Below are 19,306 nucleotides of genomic sequence, written 5' to 3'. Positions count from 1 at the left end.
GGTCCCTTCTGGCTTTCTGGGTATCATGTTGGGGATGGGTCATAAGTCAGTGTGCTCCACAGACCCCATGGCCCCTTAATTGTGACCTTGGCTGGCACAGGCCCTCTCATAACTTCTGGTCTCTCTACTGGGGAAGGGACAAAGTTCTGGATCTTCTGCAGACCATGTGCGGGCTCTGGGGTGTCAGTGACATGTTCTCAGGCCATCTGTGTAGACGTCTTACCCACCATTGTTAGTCTTGCTTGTTGGATGTGGTACTACACCAATGACCACTCCCTAAAGACATGCTTGGGATGTTGCCTGGTTTCCCACATCTACCCCAAGGTGGGAGTGAAGAATATATATGACTTGGAGCAAATCTGTAGAATCAATGTTGGCAAGCTTGACTTAGACACTCACAGAACTGTCAAAACTATCATATTTGCAGGGACTGAAAAGTACAAGTTTTGTAGTCAAAGCTGAAAATTAACTCTTTTTCGTGTGTGCATTTTAGATGTAATTATTTTGATTCCTCTTAGAGGCAAATGGATGTTTCTGGCAGAATGGGAGAGCATAAACTTGGAAATGCAAATTGAAAAACACATCAATGTCTTTCAATAAAATGTTGCTTCTTTTCATTATTATTATTAGTTCTAAAAATGCAAACATCTCATAGTTTGAATAAAAACTTGGAAAGCAAATTGCAGCGTCTATATTACTTCCTCTTAATGTTTCTTTCCTGACTTAACAAAAGTCAGATTGGTTGATATTTGGTTTTGCATTGACATTTTCCTTAAGAAGAGGTAGAAGCAACAAGATCGGAGAAGCTGGTGCATTTTAATAGGTACCCAATTTCCGATCACAGAGAGATGAGTCCTGGTATAGACAGTTTTCTTGCCAATCCAGTCCCTACACCAAAGCAGTATTAGCCCTTTAAACAAAATCACCTTTATTATTTTTTCCTTTGAAAAACCTTCAAGGTTCCCCAGGGGATATAAATTGAAGTTCAAGCTCCCTCTTCAGATGTACCTCCCACTACTCTCTTGTAGATTGCTTGCATGCAGAGAAACTGTTTCCTGTCTATGTCAGCCCGACAAGCTTTGTCCCTTCCCATTACCCCACCATGAACATCTATTTTTTTAATGCTATTTATATTTAATTTATTCTTCCAGGCCAATTCAAATCTCTTCTCATCTGTGAAACTTTCCCAAATCAATCAGCCTCTCCCTTTCTTCATTTCTTAGGTCAGTGTTTCATAACCTGAAGTGAGCATCAGAATTACCTGGCTTGCATTTTCTACGCATGTCCTAGCCTCAGACTCAGAGATTTTAATTCACTTGTTCTGGGATTGGATCTACATGGTTCTGAGTATGTCCCTGTTTTTTGTTTTGTTTTTTTAATTAATTAATTAATTTATTTATTTTTGGCTGCGTTGGGTCTTCGTTTCTGTGCGAGGGCTTTCTCTAGTTGCGGTGAGTGGGGGCCCCTCTTCATCACGGTGCGCAGGCCTCTCACTATCGCGGCCTCTCTTGTTGTGGAGCACAGGCTCCAGACGCGCAGGCTCAGTAGTTGTGGCTCACGGGCCCAGTTGCTCCACGGCATGTGGGATCTTCCCAGACCAGGGCTCGAACCCGTGTCCCCTGCATTGGCAGGCGGATCCTCAACCACTGTGCCACCAGGGAATCCAGAGAATGCCCCTGTTTAAGAATCAGGCTGAAGAACAGAACTGGGTCACTTGCAGAAACGTGGATGGACCTAGAGACTGTCACACAGAGTGAATTAAGTCAGAAAGAGAAAAACAAATATTGTATATTAACTCATATATGTGGAATCTAGAAAAATGGTACAGATGAACCAGTTTGCAAGGCAGAAATAGAGACACAGATGTAGAGAACAAATGTATGGACACCAAGGGGGGAAAGCAGGGGTGGGGGGATGGTGGTGGGATGAACTGGGAGATTACAATTGACATATATACACTAATATGTATAAAATGGATAACTAATAAGAACCTGCTGTATAAAAAAATAAATAAATAAAATTAAATTAAAAAAAAAAGAATCAAGCTGAAGTTGAAGGTCTATCCTCTTCTAGTCCATTCCATTCAGCACTTAACCACTATTGCTTTGTCCTGTGTAACGTGGTGCCTGGGCAGGGTCTGAGATCAACTGTCAGACCGTCAGGGCTGAGGGTCCACACATTTCCCTGGAGTCCTTTGCGTGTCCCAACATAGCAGACTTCTGCTTGTTCATGGAATGCTCTAGAAACTCAAGGTTGTTAAGAGTTACTATTGTTCCCACTTTCCTTGATTTACATTACAGTCAAGGACAGGGGCTTTTCCTACCATTGGTGTTCAGACATAGAGAGGCCCTGCTGGTCTATAGGATAAAACAACCAAATTCCTGAAAGAAAAAATCACCACAAGGGACAAAGAAGTACTAATTCATTAAACCCACATTTATTGAACACCTTTTATGTGCCAGACAGTGCATTGGAGGTACATGATAACAGAACAGACAAGCTATCTCCCTCATTTCAGTGGGGACGTGAGAGTGGACAGACAGAAAAGACGCAGCGGAGTGAGTACACAGTTCAGAGAGGGACCGGAGTTCTGAAGAAGGGAATGTGCACCAGGTGAAGCAGCAGGGGAAAGAAGAGTGGGTCTTGTTCTGTGTGGGCTGCACCTCTCTCTGAAAGCTGGGGCAGCCCCTGATGTCACCCTTTCCTGGGCCTGCAGCCTCCCTCCGGGAATGCTGGGACTCTCAGTGCAGGACAGGCTTAGGCCATGGAGGAAAAGACAATGTTACTAAGGACCAAATAATGGACCTGTGCATCCTTCTCCCAGTGCTGGACAGAAGGTTAACAGAAGTCAGCCGTTAGGAGGATACAGGCATGGATGTGGACACTGGCCATGCAGGTTTGGGTCTGGAGGTGATCATAGCAGTGTGGGCCAAGGCCCAGGGCTAGGAAAGTGACAGCAGGCACCAGGGCAGAGGGCTGGTGGGCAGGCAGGACTCGAGAGGAACTGCAGAGCTCCCACTAACCCTAAAAAATACTCTTTCTGCTCCTACCCGCTCAGAATCCTAGCAGGAAAGGTACGCTGCAAGGGTCTCTGGACACTCAGGTCCCTTACGTAGTCAGTCCTAAGGACTCACGTAGATGCTCCTGGAAATAGCAGTCACAGTTAACTGGCCAGTGGGTGCTCAGAGTGGGAGATGGGTGTGTGAGAGTGAATGGGTGGCTAAGCTATGCCCACTCACCTCTGAAGTCTGACCTGCTCTTTTTATTTTTGCGGTACGCGGGCCTCTCACTGTTGTGGCCTCTCCCGTTGCGCAGCACAGGCTCCGGACGCGCAGGCTCAGCGGCCATGGCTTACAGGCCCAGCCGCTCCGCAGCATGTGGGATCTTCCCAGACCGGGGCACGAACCCGTGTCCCCTGCATTGGCAGGCGGACTCTCAACCACTGCGCCACCAGGGAAGCCCTGACCTGCTTTTTTATCTCTCTTTTGTGAGAACTTTGAGGTCAAGGATTCCTTTATATTTGGCACTAATCAGGGCTTCTCAGAGTAAGAATTAGGAACTCAGCAAATACTTATTGGTTTCCATTTGACTATTTTGACTTTGGGCTTTGTTTTTCATTTTTCTCTCACTGAGGAAGCATTAAAATGACGACTGGCCAATGTCAATCAGATTGACATGGGTAAATCAGTGGTTGATTACATTTAGACTTTTTTCTTCCTGATCCTCCTGCAAGTATGATTCACAATTATATCCAAGGAAGAATTAAACAATTCTGTGATGCAAATGAGATTTAACTCATAATGCTCCTGGGGATCAAATACACACAACTGCTTAATTGCTGGAAACTTGCCCGAAGTTGGTGTTTCAGTTATTTAATGCTGACAAACAAACCACCTTAAAATTTAGTGGCTTAAACACTATTTTATTATCTTTCCCAATTCTATAGGTTGACTGGGCTCACTTGGAAGAAACTTCTCTTCCACAAGATTATGGTTGGGGCTGCAGTCATTTGGGAGCTTGATTGAGTTGAAAAGTCCCAAATGACTCATTCAAAGAGCTGGCCATTGGCGTTGGCTGTTGACTGGGAACTCAGCTAGGACTGCTGACTGAATGTCTCAGTTCTTATTCATGTGGCCCTCTCCATATGCAACTTGGGCTTCCTCACAGCATGGCAGCTTGGTTCTTGGGAGAGGCATGCAAGAGAAAGGAAGCTGAAGTTGCCAGTCCTCTTAAGACTGAACTCACGTTCACCACGTTCTATTGGTCAAAGTAGTCATGGGCCAGCCCACATTTAAGAGGAGGGGAAATAATCTCTACATTCATTATAAGAATGGCACACATGTACAAGAAGTTTCCATCTTTGGAAACTATCTACCATATTGGCCCTCTGGCCACCACAATTCACATCTCTCTCCAATATGCAAAATATACTCGCTCCTCCCAACCAGTTAGCATTATGTTATTAGCTCAAAGTCCAGGATCTCATTATCTAAATCAGGTTCAGTTATGAATGGGTGTCCGTGGGTGCAACTTCTCTGGTGTGGTTCCTTGGTGTAGAGTTCTGTAAATTGAAAAGACATTATCTTTTCTATACACACCCAACATACAATGTGAGAAAGGGACAATATAACTATAGTAAATACAACAACAGGTGTATAGCTTTCACTAGTCCATAGTAAATCTGAAATCCAGTCATGCATATGTTAACAGGTTTTTTTTTTTTTTCTTTTCAAATTAAAAAATCAGTCTCTAGTTCTCCTGGGGAGTGGTTCTCTATGGCTCAACTCTTCAAATCATCCTTTCCTTTCCATAAGAAATTACCTATGCTTGCAGCTGAATGGTTGTCTCAGCCTACTTCCTTAGCATAAGAAGTTAGGGGTCCAGAGACCTCTTTTTACTTTGAACTGTCTCTATCTCTTTTAGTCCAAATTAGTATAATTCCTTAAAAAGCTTTATAGATTTCCTGTGTATCAAATTAGAAATCCACTCCATTAGACAAAGTCTGTAGCCAGTGGTCTCCTTGAGACAGGCACCTCTAAATCTTGGAATGAGAGTCAGAATGCTGTGGAAAAACTCCCTTAAGATTCTTGGAAGTCTTGTTGTCTAGCTGAGAAGGTCTTGAAGCACTGTTTTAACTCCTCCTGAGGTCTTAGAAGGGTCTTACAACTGCATTCTTGCTTTGAACTTTACTCTGAGAACACATTTTACATGGAAACATGGACTTAACCTTTGCCTTGATGTCATTCCTTCTGAGAACATTTTGTTGAGTCCTGGGTCTCTATGTGTTTTGTAAATTCTGCTCTCAAACTGGACTGTCCTTTTTGAGGGGGTTTCATCTCTCCCTTTTCTCATATTTTCTCAGAGGCAGCTACAGGAAACTGGTTGTCACTCTTAACATTCTTCCCAGAAAGCTCTTTGTCTAGGTGCATACACGTATTAGTTACCCTTTCTATTCTCAGCATCACTGCAGAAAATGTTGCCCAAATTTTATAGTGTTGCCAAACTTTCTACCTATCTGTGACATGGATTGCCTTTTCTTTAGCCTCGAGTGACAATTTCCTCACTCACTCTCCTTCCAGGCTCCATTAGTGGTTTCGTTGAGGTCCTTTTGGCTCCTGTCTGCCACCCAGCTCCAAAGCCAAAGCTGCATATTTTAGGTTTCTGTTACAACAATACACACTTCCGGATATTAAGCTCTGTTTCAGTTATCTAATGCCACAGAATAAACCCTAAACAAAATAAACCTCAAAACTTAGTGGCTTAAAACAACATCCATTTAATTATGTCTCAAAATTCTGTAGGTTGAATGAACTCAACTGGGCAGTACGGCTCCCATGACATCAGCTGGGGCTATGGTCATCCGAGGGCTCTCCTGGGATGCATGGCTAAGCCTACTGACTGAAGACTTCCGTTCTCTTCCACTTGGGTCTCAGCATGTAGCTGTTTAGGCTTCCTCAAAATTTGGTGTCTGGGTTTCAAGAATGAGTGTTCCAAAAGGAAGGAGATAGAAACTGCTAGCTTAAGGTCTGGGTTTGAAATTCACTTCTGACATATTTTCTCAGTCAGAGCAAGGGGACAACTCAGATTCAAAGGGAGAGAAAAAAACTCCACCTCTTGAATGGCATGCTGGTCATCTTTGGAGACTACCGCTGCTGGGGAGTAATGATTGCCTCTTGTAATAAGAAATTACATTGAATCGGGTGCTACTTTTCTTTTGTGGAGGAGATAGACCTCACATTTCTAGAATCTCCCAATAATTTTTCCCTCTGATTCATCTTGCATACTGAAGGCATATTGATACTTATTGTTCAAACAATTGATATTTTGCTTTATCTACTGAGAATCTGGTGTAAGACAAATGCATTTGATGTTTCTTTCTGTTGGGCAGTAATTCTTGGTAAAAAGTTGGAAAAACAGGGATTGAGGCTTGAAACAGGGATTGAGGCAAAGTTTTAATTTAACATCGATGTGTAATATAGTCACCACAGCACTCCTTTTTTGTCAATATGATTTTTGTAAACTTGCAAATTCTCTGACTGATCGTGACCTGGGTAATAGAACATCCATGAGGAATGGAGCCCTCCCTAAAGAGAAAAGAGGGAAAAATTTCCCCCACTTAATTTGTTTTAGTGTATGTCTTTAAAAAAAAAAACAACACACAGTTCAGAATGACATGAAATAGAAAATATCTCTCTGCTCAGTCCTCACCGCCTTCAAAAACTCAGCACCACTCTTCAGAGACAACAGTGAATGCTGACAGATCTTCTGGTGGTTGCTATTATAAATAGATTTAATATGTTTATACCTCTCTTTCGTTTCTTTTAAATAAATTTATTTATTTATTTGGCTGCGTTGGGTTATCTTTGCTGTGCACAGGCTTTCTCTACTTGTAATGAGCCGGTGTTACTCTTTGTTGCGGTGCACGGGCTTCTCATTGCGGTGGCTTCTTTTGTTGCAGAGCACGGGCTCTAGGTGTGCGGGCTTCAGTAGTTGTGGCATGCAGGCTCAGTAGTTGTGGCTCACGGGCTCTAGAGTGCAGGCTCAGTAGTTGTGGCACATGGACTTAGTTGCTTCGTGGCATGTGGGATCTTCCCGGACCAGGGCTCAAATGCATGTCCCCATCATTGGCAGGTGGATTCTTAACCACGGCGCCACCAGGGAAGTCCCTATACCTCTCTTTCTTGATTGGTAAATTTAAGCAGTATTTATTGTGTCCTTGGATTAGAAAGCAGTTTTACCAAAATTTTAACGTGTGTCAAAAACAAGTTGAGTGTTTCCTAAGACACCCCCAGAGTTTCTGAGTTGGCGGGTCTGGGATGGGGCCTGAGAATTTGCATTTCTAGCAAGTTCCCAGGTGGTGCTGATGATTTTGTTGGGGACCATATTCTGAGAACTACTGTCATGAAAATAAACATTTTTGTTTTTGACTTAACACTACATCCTTTTCTCCTCTCTTATTTATCTACTGATTTTTCTGAATTATATATATTTTAATTCTGGCATTTATATTTGTGTCATATGAAAATATACTTATGTGTTTATTACTTGATTGGTCATCTTTAGGCAGTATCCAGTGACAGACAGCAGCTATAAAAGATGAGGAAATATGAGAATTATTTTTGCTTTATAATTTTGTTACTATTATAAGTGGTGCCTTTGGGGAAAATTGTGTTTTTAATCATTTGATGCTGTTATAGAGAAATGTAATTTATTTCTACATCTTGTTCTTATATCCAGTCACCTTGCTAATCCTTTAGTAATTCTAATTCTTTACTGGTAAGATTTTGCATGTTGATACCTGCAGCTCTAATTCGTTCATTGTTAATGTATAACGTTTCATTTTCTCATGATATTACACATTCATAATTCATTCTCATATGGATGGACATTTAGTGGTTCAGATAGTCTCCTCCTCCTTCTTTGCTATTATGCAATAATGCAACAATACAATTTTAGCACCTGTGTCCTTGTGGACATGTGTGATTTTTCTTTTCCAAGACATACCAAGGAGTGGAACCACTGGATTGTGGAAACTCAGACACCACTTGTGCACAATTCATAGCCTGTTGGCCTGACCTGTTTTTCCAGTTATTGCCATGGCAACTGGCTCTGAGTGAGCTCCCAGTGACTTTGCACAGGCGCTCCCTCTTGTTTGTGCTGCCTGTCTCTTGTCTTCAGCCCAGGACAGGGCAGGGGACACAGAAGACCCTTGCTCAGTGTACACCTGTGCACAGTTGTGAGGTGTGGGGAGTTAACACCCTGAGGGGTAGACCTTTGGCACTGGGACAGAGGAGCCAGTGCATAAACCTCACCCTTCTCCCCCTGGACTAACTGCCCTGCAGTGTGGTTCTTTTGGCCTCTCGAAGGGGGATCTCATTAGACTCAGGCCCCTTCCGTGCCTCACTTTGGTCACTTCTAAGAGACCACTGGTCCCTTGGGGGGTGGTGCAGCAGAGTTCACGGGCTCGTCTCCATGCCTCCTGAAGCTGCTCTGAAGTCTTCCTGTGTAAGAGGGGTGGGAGGGATGCGGACGGGTCGTGAGGAAGAGACTACTCACATTCAACTGAGGTTTGGGGGCTTAAGTGCCTCACATGGTGAATGCTGTGCGTGGGAACAGGTGGAAAGCTGGGTTTCAGCTTTGGGTTCGAACTAGACAAAATTGGTGCTAGCAGAAATGACAGTTTCGAGGTTGGTTTGGAACAATGAAAATCAGCTAAGGATTTAGTTGTACATTCAGAGTCAGGACGTAGAAAAAGATGTGACCTGGATGCCCATTACCAGCTTGGATTAGTAAACAGTGTCAGGACAGAAGTCTCAGGTCCTGATTCTGTGTACTTAAGTACACAGTTGACCTAATTTGTAGATTATGTTGCATCACAGTCCATGATATGATCATTCATGGTACAAATATTTATTGAGAACCTACTATATGCCAAATATTGCTCTAAGTGTTATAAAAATATTAACTAATTTAATCCTCATAACAACACTCTAAAGTAAGAATTATTATTATTATTATTATTAGCCGTGCCACAGGGTTTGCAGGATCTTAGTTCCCCGACCAGGGATTGAACCCAGGCCCCCTGCAATGGAAGCACCGAGTCCTAACCAGTAGACTACCAGGGAATTCCCGGAAGTAAGAAACATTATTATCCCATTTTATAGAAGAGGAGATTTAGATACAAGGAGGTTCATTATGTACCTCAGGTCCCACAGTGGTTGAACCCAGGAAGTCTACACCTAGGCCCAGGCTCTTAACCACTTTGCTACACTGATTACTGATTCTCTTGTTAGTTGCTTCTTCCACCCATCCTTCCTTCCTTTCTTCTTTCCTTCCTTCCTTCCTCCCTTCCTTCCTTCCTTCCTTCCGTCCTCCTTTCCTTCCTTTCTTCCTTCCATCTGTCTTTCCTTTCCTTTTCTTTTCATGTCAGATTTGTTGAGGTAGAATTAACATACGGTTAGACTATATTATTATATAATTAATATATGGCTATATTTTCTTATATAATTAGCATAAGGTTATAATATAATTAGTATATGGTTAATTATACCATAATCAAGATATAGACATTTTCACCACCCCAAGAAGTTCATTGTGTCTTTTCCTTCACCCCCAGCCTCTGGCAACCACTGATCTCTTCTACCTCCCTGTAGTTTTGCTTTTTGGAGAATGTCACAAGAGCAGAGCCATGGAGTCTGTAGCCTTTTGAGCAGTCTTCTCTCACCGAGAATGATGTACATGAGCTTCATCCCCGTCGTTGCCTGTATTAGTGGCTTGTTTCTGTTTAGGACTGGGAGCATTCTATGGTGTGGATGTTTATTTATCCATTCAGTAGCTGATGGATGTTTGGATCATTTCCAGTTTTTGGTGATTACGAATAAAGCTGCTGTAAATATTTGCCTACCAGTATTTGTAATGGGAATATATTTTCAATTTCCTGGGTAAATACCTAGGAATGGAATTGCTGCATCATATGATAAGTGACTATTTAACTTTATAAAGAGAACCAAACTGCCTTTTTCGAAAATACTGTACCATTTTGCATTTTCACCAGCAATGTATGATTTTGCCAGTTACTCTACATCCTTTTCAGCCCTTGATACAGTAAGCCTTAAAAATTTTTTCGTTAGCTGGTTTAATAGATGTTTAGTGGTATCTCACTGTGGTTTTGACACGCATTTCTCTCATGACTAATGATGTTGAGTATGTTTACATGGGCTTATTTGCTATCTGCATGTCTTCTTTGGAATGCTTTTTGGAAATAAGATTTCATTTTCATTAACCACATGCTTATTAATGAATATCATTAAGTCCAACTCTACAAATGGATGTTCACATACAGTTCAGAGTTTTTATTTCTGGTCATTACGGAGGATGCAGAATAGTGTAGTAGTTAAGGACGGGAGCAGGGTTCAAACTACAGCTCAGTAACTTACGAGCCATGTGCCCTTGGGCAAATTGTTGTGTCATCCTGTGACTGTTTTCTCATCTGTAAAAGGAGGATAATAAGAGCACCTACTGTAAAGAGGTATTGTGAGGAGAATGTGAGATGATTCATGTGAGGTACGTAACACAATGCCTGTGTAGGTGCTGTATAAGTGGTGCTATCATCATCTTCATCGTCATCTTCATTGCCATCATCACCATAATCATCATCTGGTCCATGACTGAGTCCCTGAAAGTATATATCAACTAACATACGTTCGGAAAATGCACTCATTTTTATTTAATTCCAGAACTGTAAAGAGACCAAGTTCAATCCCCAAATATCAAAAAAGAAGGAAAGAAAATCTGGAGAATGTATCTTCATTACATAGTTCACATGGCCAGCAATTTGAAGACCCTGCAGATAGTTTAGAAAATACCAGTTTCAATATGGAAAATCCCAATAATTTCCAGACCTGCTTTGGCATCGGGAAAAGTATAATATCTGGTTCTTCCATTTCTCCTCCAGATTCTCTAGCAGTCAATAGACTAATGTTTAAAACATGCTTAGACTTAAACAAACGTATAAACCACTTTGCCACTTGCACACACCTTTAATTTTAATCAGGTGGAAATATGTCTTTGCTTTTTGTTGGTACAGCTCAATACTGACTCTCTTTTCTGATGGGACATCATGATATTATGAGATTGTAATGGGGTTTGGATTTGTGGAATGAATCTTGGGAAAACAAATTTAAACACAACTTAATGCTATAAAATGACTTTAGCTATTGATGTCGGAGACCAGCCCAAGAAGAACTCCTGTTCTTTTCAGGGGCAGGATATAGAATTGCTCAATGAGTCCACTGAGGGGAGCCATTTCCATAGCAAAGATATTACAGACGTGGACTGGAGCTTGTGTCCAGGGTACGACATCAGCTTTAGGGTTTAAAATGCACAAGGTCTTCAGATTCCTAAAAGCACTGTAATTTTACAATAATCAGACAGAACCAAAAGGCAGTACAAACACTTAGCTGCAATGATTTAAAATAAAAACCTATTGAATTTAGGTGGTGATACATGGGAAAGTCAAGAACATCTTTTTTCTCTTTGCATTCCCTTTGGAAATATCTAGCACCAAATGAAAGTTAGTTATAGGTAGCAATAGCAATAGATAACGTTTATTGAGGGCTTGCTCTGTGCTAAGCCTGTCATAAGTATTGACTTATTTAATCCTCACAATGATCCTATAATTTTGGGAGTAGTTATTATCATCCCCATTTCATAGTTGGGAAACAGAAGCACAGAGAGGTAAGCGAACTGTCCAAGGTCACAGAGCTATTAAGAAGCAGGCCGTCCGGCTCTAGAAACCACAGTCTTACACGTCACTATGCTGCCTTTTAGTGGGACAGTTCATAAGGCTTAGCTGAAAAAATGATGAGTGAATGAAGGGGAACGTGGGAGAATGAGACGGTGAAATAAGGTGGTTTAGGCAATTGTTCCAGTGATCAGAACTAATATTTTCATGGAGATCGAGAGAGAAAAGTCAAAACTGGTCTCCTAACAGTTGCATGAAGACAGCACAAACATCAAGAGAAAATAGATGAAGATGAATTTGTTTCAAGTATATTTTAATACTGGGAACTTTGCCAAAAGTCCTTAAGGGTAATGACATTGGGGATATTAGCAGAAGGTTTTGACCCAGATGAACTGAACAGAGACATTGATGCAGTTTCAGTGAAAAACATGCTGTGTTCGACAAAATTGAACTTTGCTATGGTTTCATTTCTCCATATTTTATTTTATTTTATTTATTTATTTTTTTGCGGTACGCAGGCCTCTCACTGCTGTGGCCTCTCCCGTTGTGGAGCACAGGCTCCGGACGCACAGGCTCAGCGGCCATGGCTCACGGGCCCAGCCGCTCCGCGGCATGTGGGATCTTCCCGGACCGGGGCACGAACCCGTGTCCCCTGCATCGGCAGGCGGACTCTCAACAACTGCGCCACCAGGGAAGCCCTCCATATTTTATTAACATTTCCGAACTTCCCTCATCTTCCTGGGCTGTCTTTAAAATTTTTTTCTCCCCTTTTTTTATTCTCATTTTTTTGCAGCTGTTTTCAAATACTCTGGCTTTGCCATGTTTTCTTGGCTTTGATGATATGTGAATCCCAATTTACCTGGTGATAAAAGAAGTCTCACAGAGGAATCTAGAAAGTTAAACTGCTAAGCCAGTTTTCCTTGACTTAAAATGATTTCAGCCATATTATATGCAACACATAAAATGTCAAAGATGAAAAAAGTAAATGAATCATTTATAACCCCAAAGAGAGGAACAAAAATTTCTGAGCGATTCTTCTGAGAAAAAATATCTAACATGGAACCTGAGAGATATGCTTTGTTGTCCTTGGAGGAGCTCGTGACCCATCTCTGTGTTCACTTGCAAATTATTTTCTTGGCTAAAAAATAGCATATGTTAATTTAGAAAAATTGACTTATGGAGACTATCTGCTTTGCCAAGGGAAGTGAGAGAACCCAATTTTATTATGTTTGTGAGTCATCTCTTTTCCTTGGTTCTGTAAAAAGATTGTTATGAAACTCATCAAATATTACTTAGAAATAAAACTAATGTTTGGGATTCATTTATAAAACAGGAATTAATTCACATAATTAAATGTCATTTTAACTTCAAGGTGCTATAAAAAAGACATTTGCCGTTGAAGATCTGCCTGTTTCCAGACATCAGTTGTTTGTATAGAAGCCTTTCTGGACGCTCTCCCGTGCTTCCTTTCAGTTCAGAGTAAGAAAGATGGTCAGTCTTGGAGTTCTGGTCAACTGCTTGGCCTTCTGGCTGAATAGTGCAAAGAAAGTGACTTGTCTTTTATCCCAGTTTGATTTAACCTCATGAAGGGCTTGAGTAGCCAGATAGCGGTTCCCGGCCAAGGGGAGCCTAGGAGAGCTCAGCCAGGTCCTACAGAAGGCGGGGGGTGGGTGGAGAGGGGGGGTTGAGCCGAGACTCATAACTAGAGAACCCACATCTCTCTGTAAGATCCAAAGGAAGTCGGGGTCTGGGGCTGTGAGAGAAGCCACCCAGAGCAGGGTCTGTGCAGCCACAAGCACACAGTGGGGATTGGACAATGCAGGTGAGAGCAGAAAGTGTCTACAAAACTGCCTCTGGTGCGCCCCCGGGCCACTGCTGGTAGAGTGGTGTACTTGACACACGTCCCGTGGCAAGGTCAGAGCAGTTAAAGTACAGTAAGTCCCCTATATATGAACCTTCAAGTTGCAAACCTTCCAAGATGCGAACGTGCATCTGGTTCCTTGTTGGAACTGTGCCATCAGCGTCAGGCGTGAGTGAAACTGCAGCTTGCCCTCCGTCTCCTGTTGCTGACGATCCTTCAACTCTGCCATCTCCCACCTCCTCTCCCTCCTCCAGTCAGCAACTCTTCTTGCCTGTTCACTCGATGCCAGCCCCTGTATGCCGGCTGCTATACTGTACTACTGTACTTTTCAAGGTACTGTACTGTAAGATTAAAAATGTTTTCTTTATTTTTTGTGTTTTATGTGTTATTTGTGTGAAAAGTATTATAAATCTATTACAGTACACTACTATGTAGCCGATTGTGTTAGTTGGGAACCTAGCCTGATTTTGTTGGACTTACGAATGCGCTCTTGGGATGGAACCTGTTCATATGTAGGCGTATTGTACGTGGTAGGCCCGAAACCACAAAGGCAAGAAAAACAGTAAAAGGACACATCTGACTATGTTAGAAAAAAATGTCTATCTGGTAAATGGCATTTTACGACAAAGTTGACACTGTCTCTTAAGACCTTAACCCTCGGTCTATGAATGAGGAGAAAGGAGCTGGGCAGGGAAGTGGTTTGGGTTGTGAAGCCTCACCCATGTTTGCCCTCTCATTGGGGACTCTCTCTTGTGGCCCTACAGACTTTCCTTCATCTTCCTTACCTATCCTCCCACCCCACCATATTGATGGAGGGCTGGGGGTGACTTAGAATCAGGGCATCCCAAGGCCCATGACTGGGTAGGTAAGCTGAGAGGAAGGGAGGGGAGAACCCATATACGAAGGTAGGAACTTCGCTTCTTTTATACTGTTACACCTGGGTGCATGATGGCTTCTACAGGCTTCTGTGGGTCTGAGAATCTATCACCTATTATATATATTTTATATAATTTCCATATAAAGTGTTTGGTAGAAAATACCCCCACATATGTTTCCTTTGGGAACCCAATACCTGACCCGTATTCCTTCTCTAGAAGGATCCTAGCATTTTTCACATCTTGATGGAGCCTCCTTTTCCAAGATAAAGGATTAAGATGAATATCTTAGAAACTGTATCTTCTTGGATTTCCTGCTTATCACACTGTGCACTTGAGGATGATGCATGACAAGATACAACTGTTTATATGAGCATAGAAAACACTGCGCTTTGTTCTAAGTACTTTACATACTTTTACTCCTTTAGTCCTAACAACAGCCCCTGGGATGGATGATACCCATTTATAGATGAGGACACTGAGATAACAAGTAAGTTCCAGGCTGGCTCTGAGTTCAGCTGTCTTAACCATGCTACTAGTCAGTTTCTGAAAATGGAAAGGCAATTCCTTCTTTTTTCCCTGTTTTTGCATTAGAAGGATGGAACACCCTATCTCTGGTGCCCTAGAGCCCCTGGAAAATTTGGATATTAAATTTTCTAGACTCTCAAGGGAAACAGAACTAGTTTTGTTTTGGGGGAAGTTTCTGGGTCTAATGGGCTATCTACTCTAGTGTGAAACAGCTAGCTGAAAAGTGGGCTTGAGATGCAAATGGCTTTGGAGGTACCATGCGATCTCCAGGGGAAAGAAGAAGGGAAATTACAGAGGGAAATTACGGCCCAGGAAAATGGGGCTGATCCAAGAGAAGCTGCCCAAAGGATAAAAGGAGTCTCACCCTGGGAAGACTTGGATGGGTACATGGATTTAGCACAAGACTGTCATGAATGATGGAGCATGTTGAACTTTTGTGACTCAGTGAAGCAGCCCTGGTACTCACACACTTGTGTTTCCTTCTTTGGATTCTGATCTGGGTCTGTGAGTTGCTGTAACTAATAGAATGAAGCAGAGGTGCCACAGGGCCAGTGTGGACTCCAGTCTTAAGAAGGTCTAGTAGACGTGATCGTGTGTTCTTGGGAGCCTCGAGCCGCCATATAATAAATATGGATATCCTTGCTGAAGAGACCACATGGAGAGTTCTTTGGAGAGGCTGTGTGGAGAGGGAGAAGCCCTGACATTACATGGAGGAGATCAAAGGCCAGCCGATTGAGGCCACACACCTGCGAACCCAGTCAATTGGCTCAGCCAGCTTCCAGCTGTCGGAGCCATTCCAGTGGAGGCACCAGATATATGAGTGAAGAAGCCCCAGCAGATATCACATGGGACAGATATGTGTGTGTGTGTGTGTGTGTGTGTGTGTGTGTGTGTGTGTGTGTGTGTGTGTGTGTATGAGCCTATTGGTTGTTTCTCTGGAGAACCCAGACTATTACAGATGGTAAGGCTTGCTACATATATTCTTTGTGTTGCTGAATAGGATAAGCTCAAGACCTTCTGAACTGGGACAGTGGTGAATGACCCTTTGTTACATGTCTTAAAGCAATTATTGGATTGAGAATTTGGAGCTGTGTGTTAGGCTTCTGGTTCTGCCCCTCTGTGACCTTGGGAAAACCAATCAACCTTCCTGGACCTCAGTTTCATTATGGCTATAGCTCTCAAAAATTTCTGCAATTTAAATATGGTTATTAGGATAAAAAAAGGAAACAATGGAGCCCTTGTTACTGCAATAATGAGGTTTAATCATGGTGCAGGTGGGGACAATATAATAAGCTTTTTAAAATAAAGCTTTTAAAAGTGGGCATATTTTGTACTTCCTACTTTCTGCACTTTAACTTGTATGAGCTGAAAAGAGGCATATTCTTGGGGGTTACCATACTTAATCAATTACCCAGGGACATTAACTGGCACACCTGTTCACATTTACCTTTTTATTACTTGGCCTCAAAGCCAATAACGTTAGTTTGTCCAATTCGTTTTCATAATGCAACAATTGTTTTTAATCATACATTATCTTCCAAGTGTCTGAGTGGATAGGAGAGAATGGCCACGTAAGTGTCAGGGACCATCACTGAAAGGGAAAGCTAAACAGATTCTTTTTGGCTTCAGAGGCCCGATCACCAGGAGGTGTGCCCTCTGGACCTGGGCCGTTATCTGTCTGGTTTTAGTGTATGTTCACTAGAATGATTATGGGCCTGTGTAAGCACAGTAGCCCAGTCCCTGGTGAGCGTTAAGGAGGACTCTGACAGGTCTGTGCATTCCCAGGGCAGTGTCTCACTCCATTAAATGCCCACTGGTGAGGGGTGGTTCAGGTCATTCATGATAAAACAGCTGTGACACAGGGCTTGCGAACAGAGGAACTCTCTGATGGACACAGATGCCAGGGTGGAATAACTTTGTGGTTCATGCCTGTTAAGTGCTTTCTGACTCCTGGGAAGACCCTCGGTCTTGCTTACTGGGACCTATTCTCTGGACACACAGTGACGGTAGATTGGTTGTTGTTGTTCCACGTGGAGTTCTGGAACTGCAAAGATTTAAGACTTAGAGATGGTGGTTTTCAATTTTAATTTTAACTCTGGAGACTTTTGTTCAAAAGAAATGGGTACAGAGGTGCAGTGTGGGAAGCTGGTAGAAAGGAGTACTTCAGGTTGAAGGGGTCAAGGCAGAGCATGAAGGCTAACACTTCCTGGGGCTGCTCCCTCAGGCCTCACAAAGACCCCAAGTGGGGAGTCTCTGAGAACCAGTGGTGCGGCCCAACTTCTTCCTCCTACACATGAGGGAACTGAGGCCCAGGGACATGAGGGACCTTCCCAAGAGCACTCTGCGAGCAAGAGGCACAGCCTGGGTGTTTCTTCCAGAAGCTTCTCCATACCAGCATGTTGCTTTTACCCAAGGCTTGCAGCCATGATGGATTTTGGTTTGTGGTTTCTGTTGTAAGTCATGCTGGGCTGCTTCCCATGATCTTCTGGAAAAAGTTCTGTGGTCACATACATCCCTCTTGGAGATGCTTTGGTGAAGGGAGAGAGACCCAACCTGGAGGCTGGCTGCCACATTTCTTAGTCTGGTCTCCCACTGTCTAGCTTTGTGATGATGCGGAAGTCATTTTCTTTCACTGGGCCACAGTCTCCTCATCTGGAAAGTGGAAACCTGAACATCTGGAATTCTGGTCATATTAGCTTCCTATTGCCACTGTAACAAATTTCCACACATTTGGTAGCTTAAAACTGCAGAAATTTATCCTCTCACAGTTCTGGAGGCCAGAAGTCTGTGATTAGTTTTGCTGGGGTGAAATAAACATGTTGGCAGGGCTGTAATCCCTCTGAAGGCTCTAGAGGAGAATCCGTTCCTTGCCTCTTCCAGCTTCTGGAGACTGTGGACAGGTATGGGAGGGGCGGTGGGAGAGTTTGAAAGAGTGGTAAATGTCTTTCAAAGCCCCCCTAAAATTGAAATGTTTCAAGAAATAAAGCACAATGATTGGAAACAAAATTTTGATGGTGGGCCAGACTGAGTATACCCATGAGCTAGAATCAGCTCAGAGGCCAGCACTTTTCAACTTCCAGTTTATGAGATACACTTATCAAACTTCATAACGTCTGCCCAGCTGAGGTTAGGTAATTGTTTCCCCCAACATCAGCATGAGGAGTGCTCAGTGGAGAGAACTGACGTCCACACCCTACCCACGAAGCTCAGCCTGCAACGTAGTTTCGAGTTGCCCTCCCATGAAGCTGTCTGTGACATTGGGCACACACTGACCCCTCTCCCCTTGAATCCTTTTATACTTAGCTTCAGCACTCAATCTAGCCCTTGGCATTTATTTCACAGCATATTGTGAGAATCCAAAGGAAAGAAACATTTCAAAACTTTTGGGAGGCTTCTCATATTGCTTGATAGAGCGAATATATATGAAAATGTTATGTAAATTGTGAAGCATCCTATAAATGTTGGTTGTGGTTTTCACTGTGGCTGCCAGTAGATGTCTTAACATTATTGCCTGAATAGATGGTGGGTTAGGCCTAACCACCAGTTATGATCTTTTTTGGGGGGTGCTTTTTTTTATTAGCAAAAGACAAAGGGAGTAGGAATGGCAAGTTATCACCTTTTGTTTTGAATCACTGCACTGTCCTTCTAGGTATTGCTGGTGAGCAGTGTGTCAGATGTTACTACTCTTTATTAGAGTCTGGTTTCCCTCTGCTTCCAGGCAGCTGGGAAGATTGTCCATCCCTGTCTCCCTGAAGTTGGGCATGGCCATGTGACTTGCATTGACCAGTGAAATATGAGCAGAAGTGATACTCCCAGGTAAGACTTTAACTGATGATGCTCAGCTCTTCAGCCTCTTTTCCCAGCTTCAGCAAGTGTGGAAACATTAATTGATATGGAGAGGTGATGCTGAGTCATTACATGGAGGACAGCTTCCCTGAGGAGTTGCCCTGACCTCTCAGAGATACTTCATGCCACCAAGAGTTGGGGATTTGTTTCCTTAGATTAATCCTAGCTTATCCTGACTGATACAAGATTTCTATCTATCTCTCTATCATCTATCTCTCTACATTAGGCCATTATTTAACAGGCCATTACATATTAGATATATAGTATCTTTTAATATTTCATATATAATATATATGTGCATATATATAATTGCCTAATAAATATATTATATTATTATTTAACAAAATGTCACAAAATGCTACGGAAGAGCACAGGCTTTGGAGCCAGACCTGGGTTTCATTGCTTTTGTGCTCAGTGGCCTCTAAGACTCAGTTTCCCCATTTTTGAGATGGA

The sequence above is a fragment of the Delphinus delphis genome, chromosome 6 (assembly GCF_949987515.2).
Source record: "Delphinus delphis chromosome 6, mDelDel1.2, whole genome shotgun sequence".
NCBI lineage: Eukaryota > Metazoa > Chordata > Mammalia > Artiodactyla > Delphinidae > Delphinus > Delphinus delphis.
Note: the sequence above shows the minus strand (reverse complement) of the source record.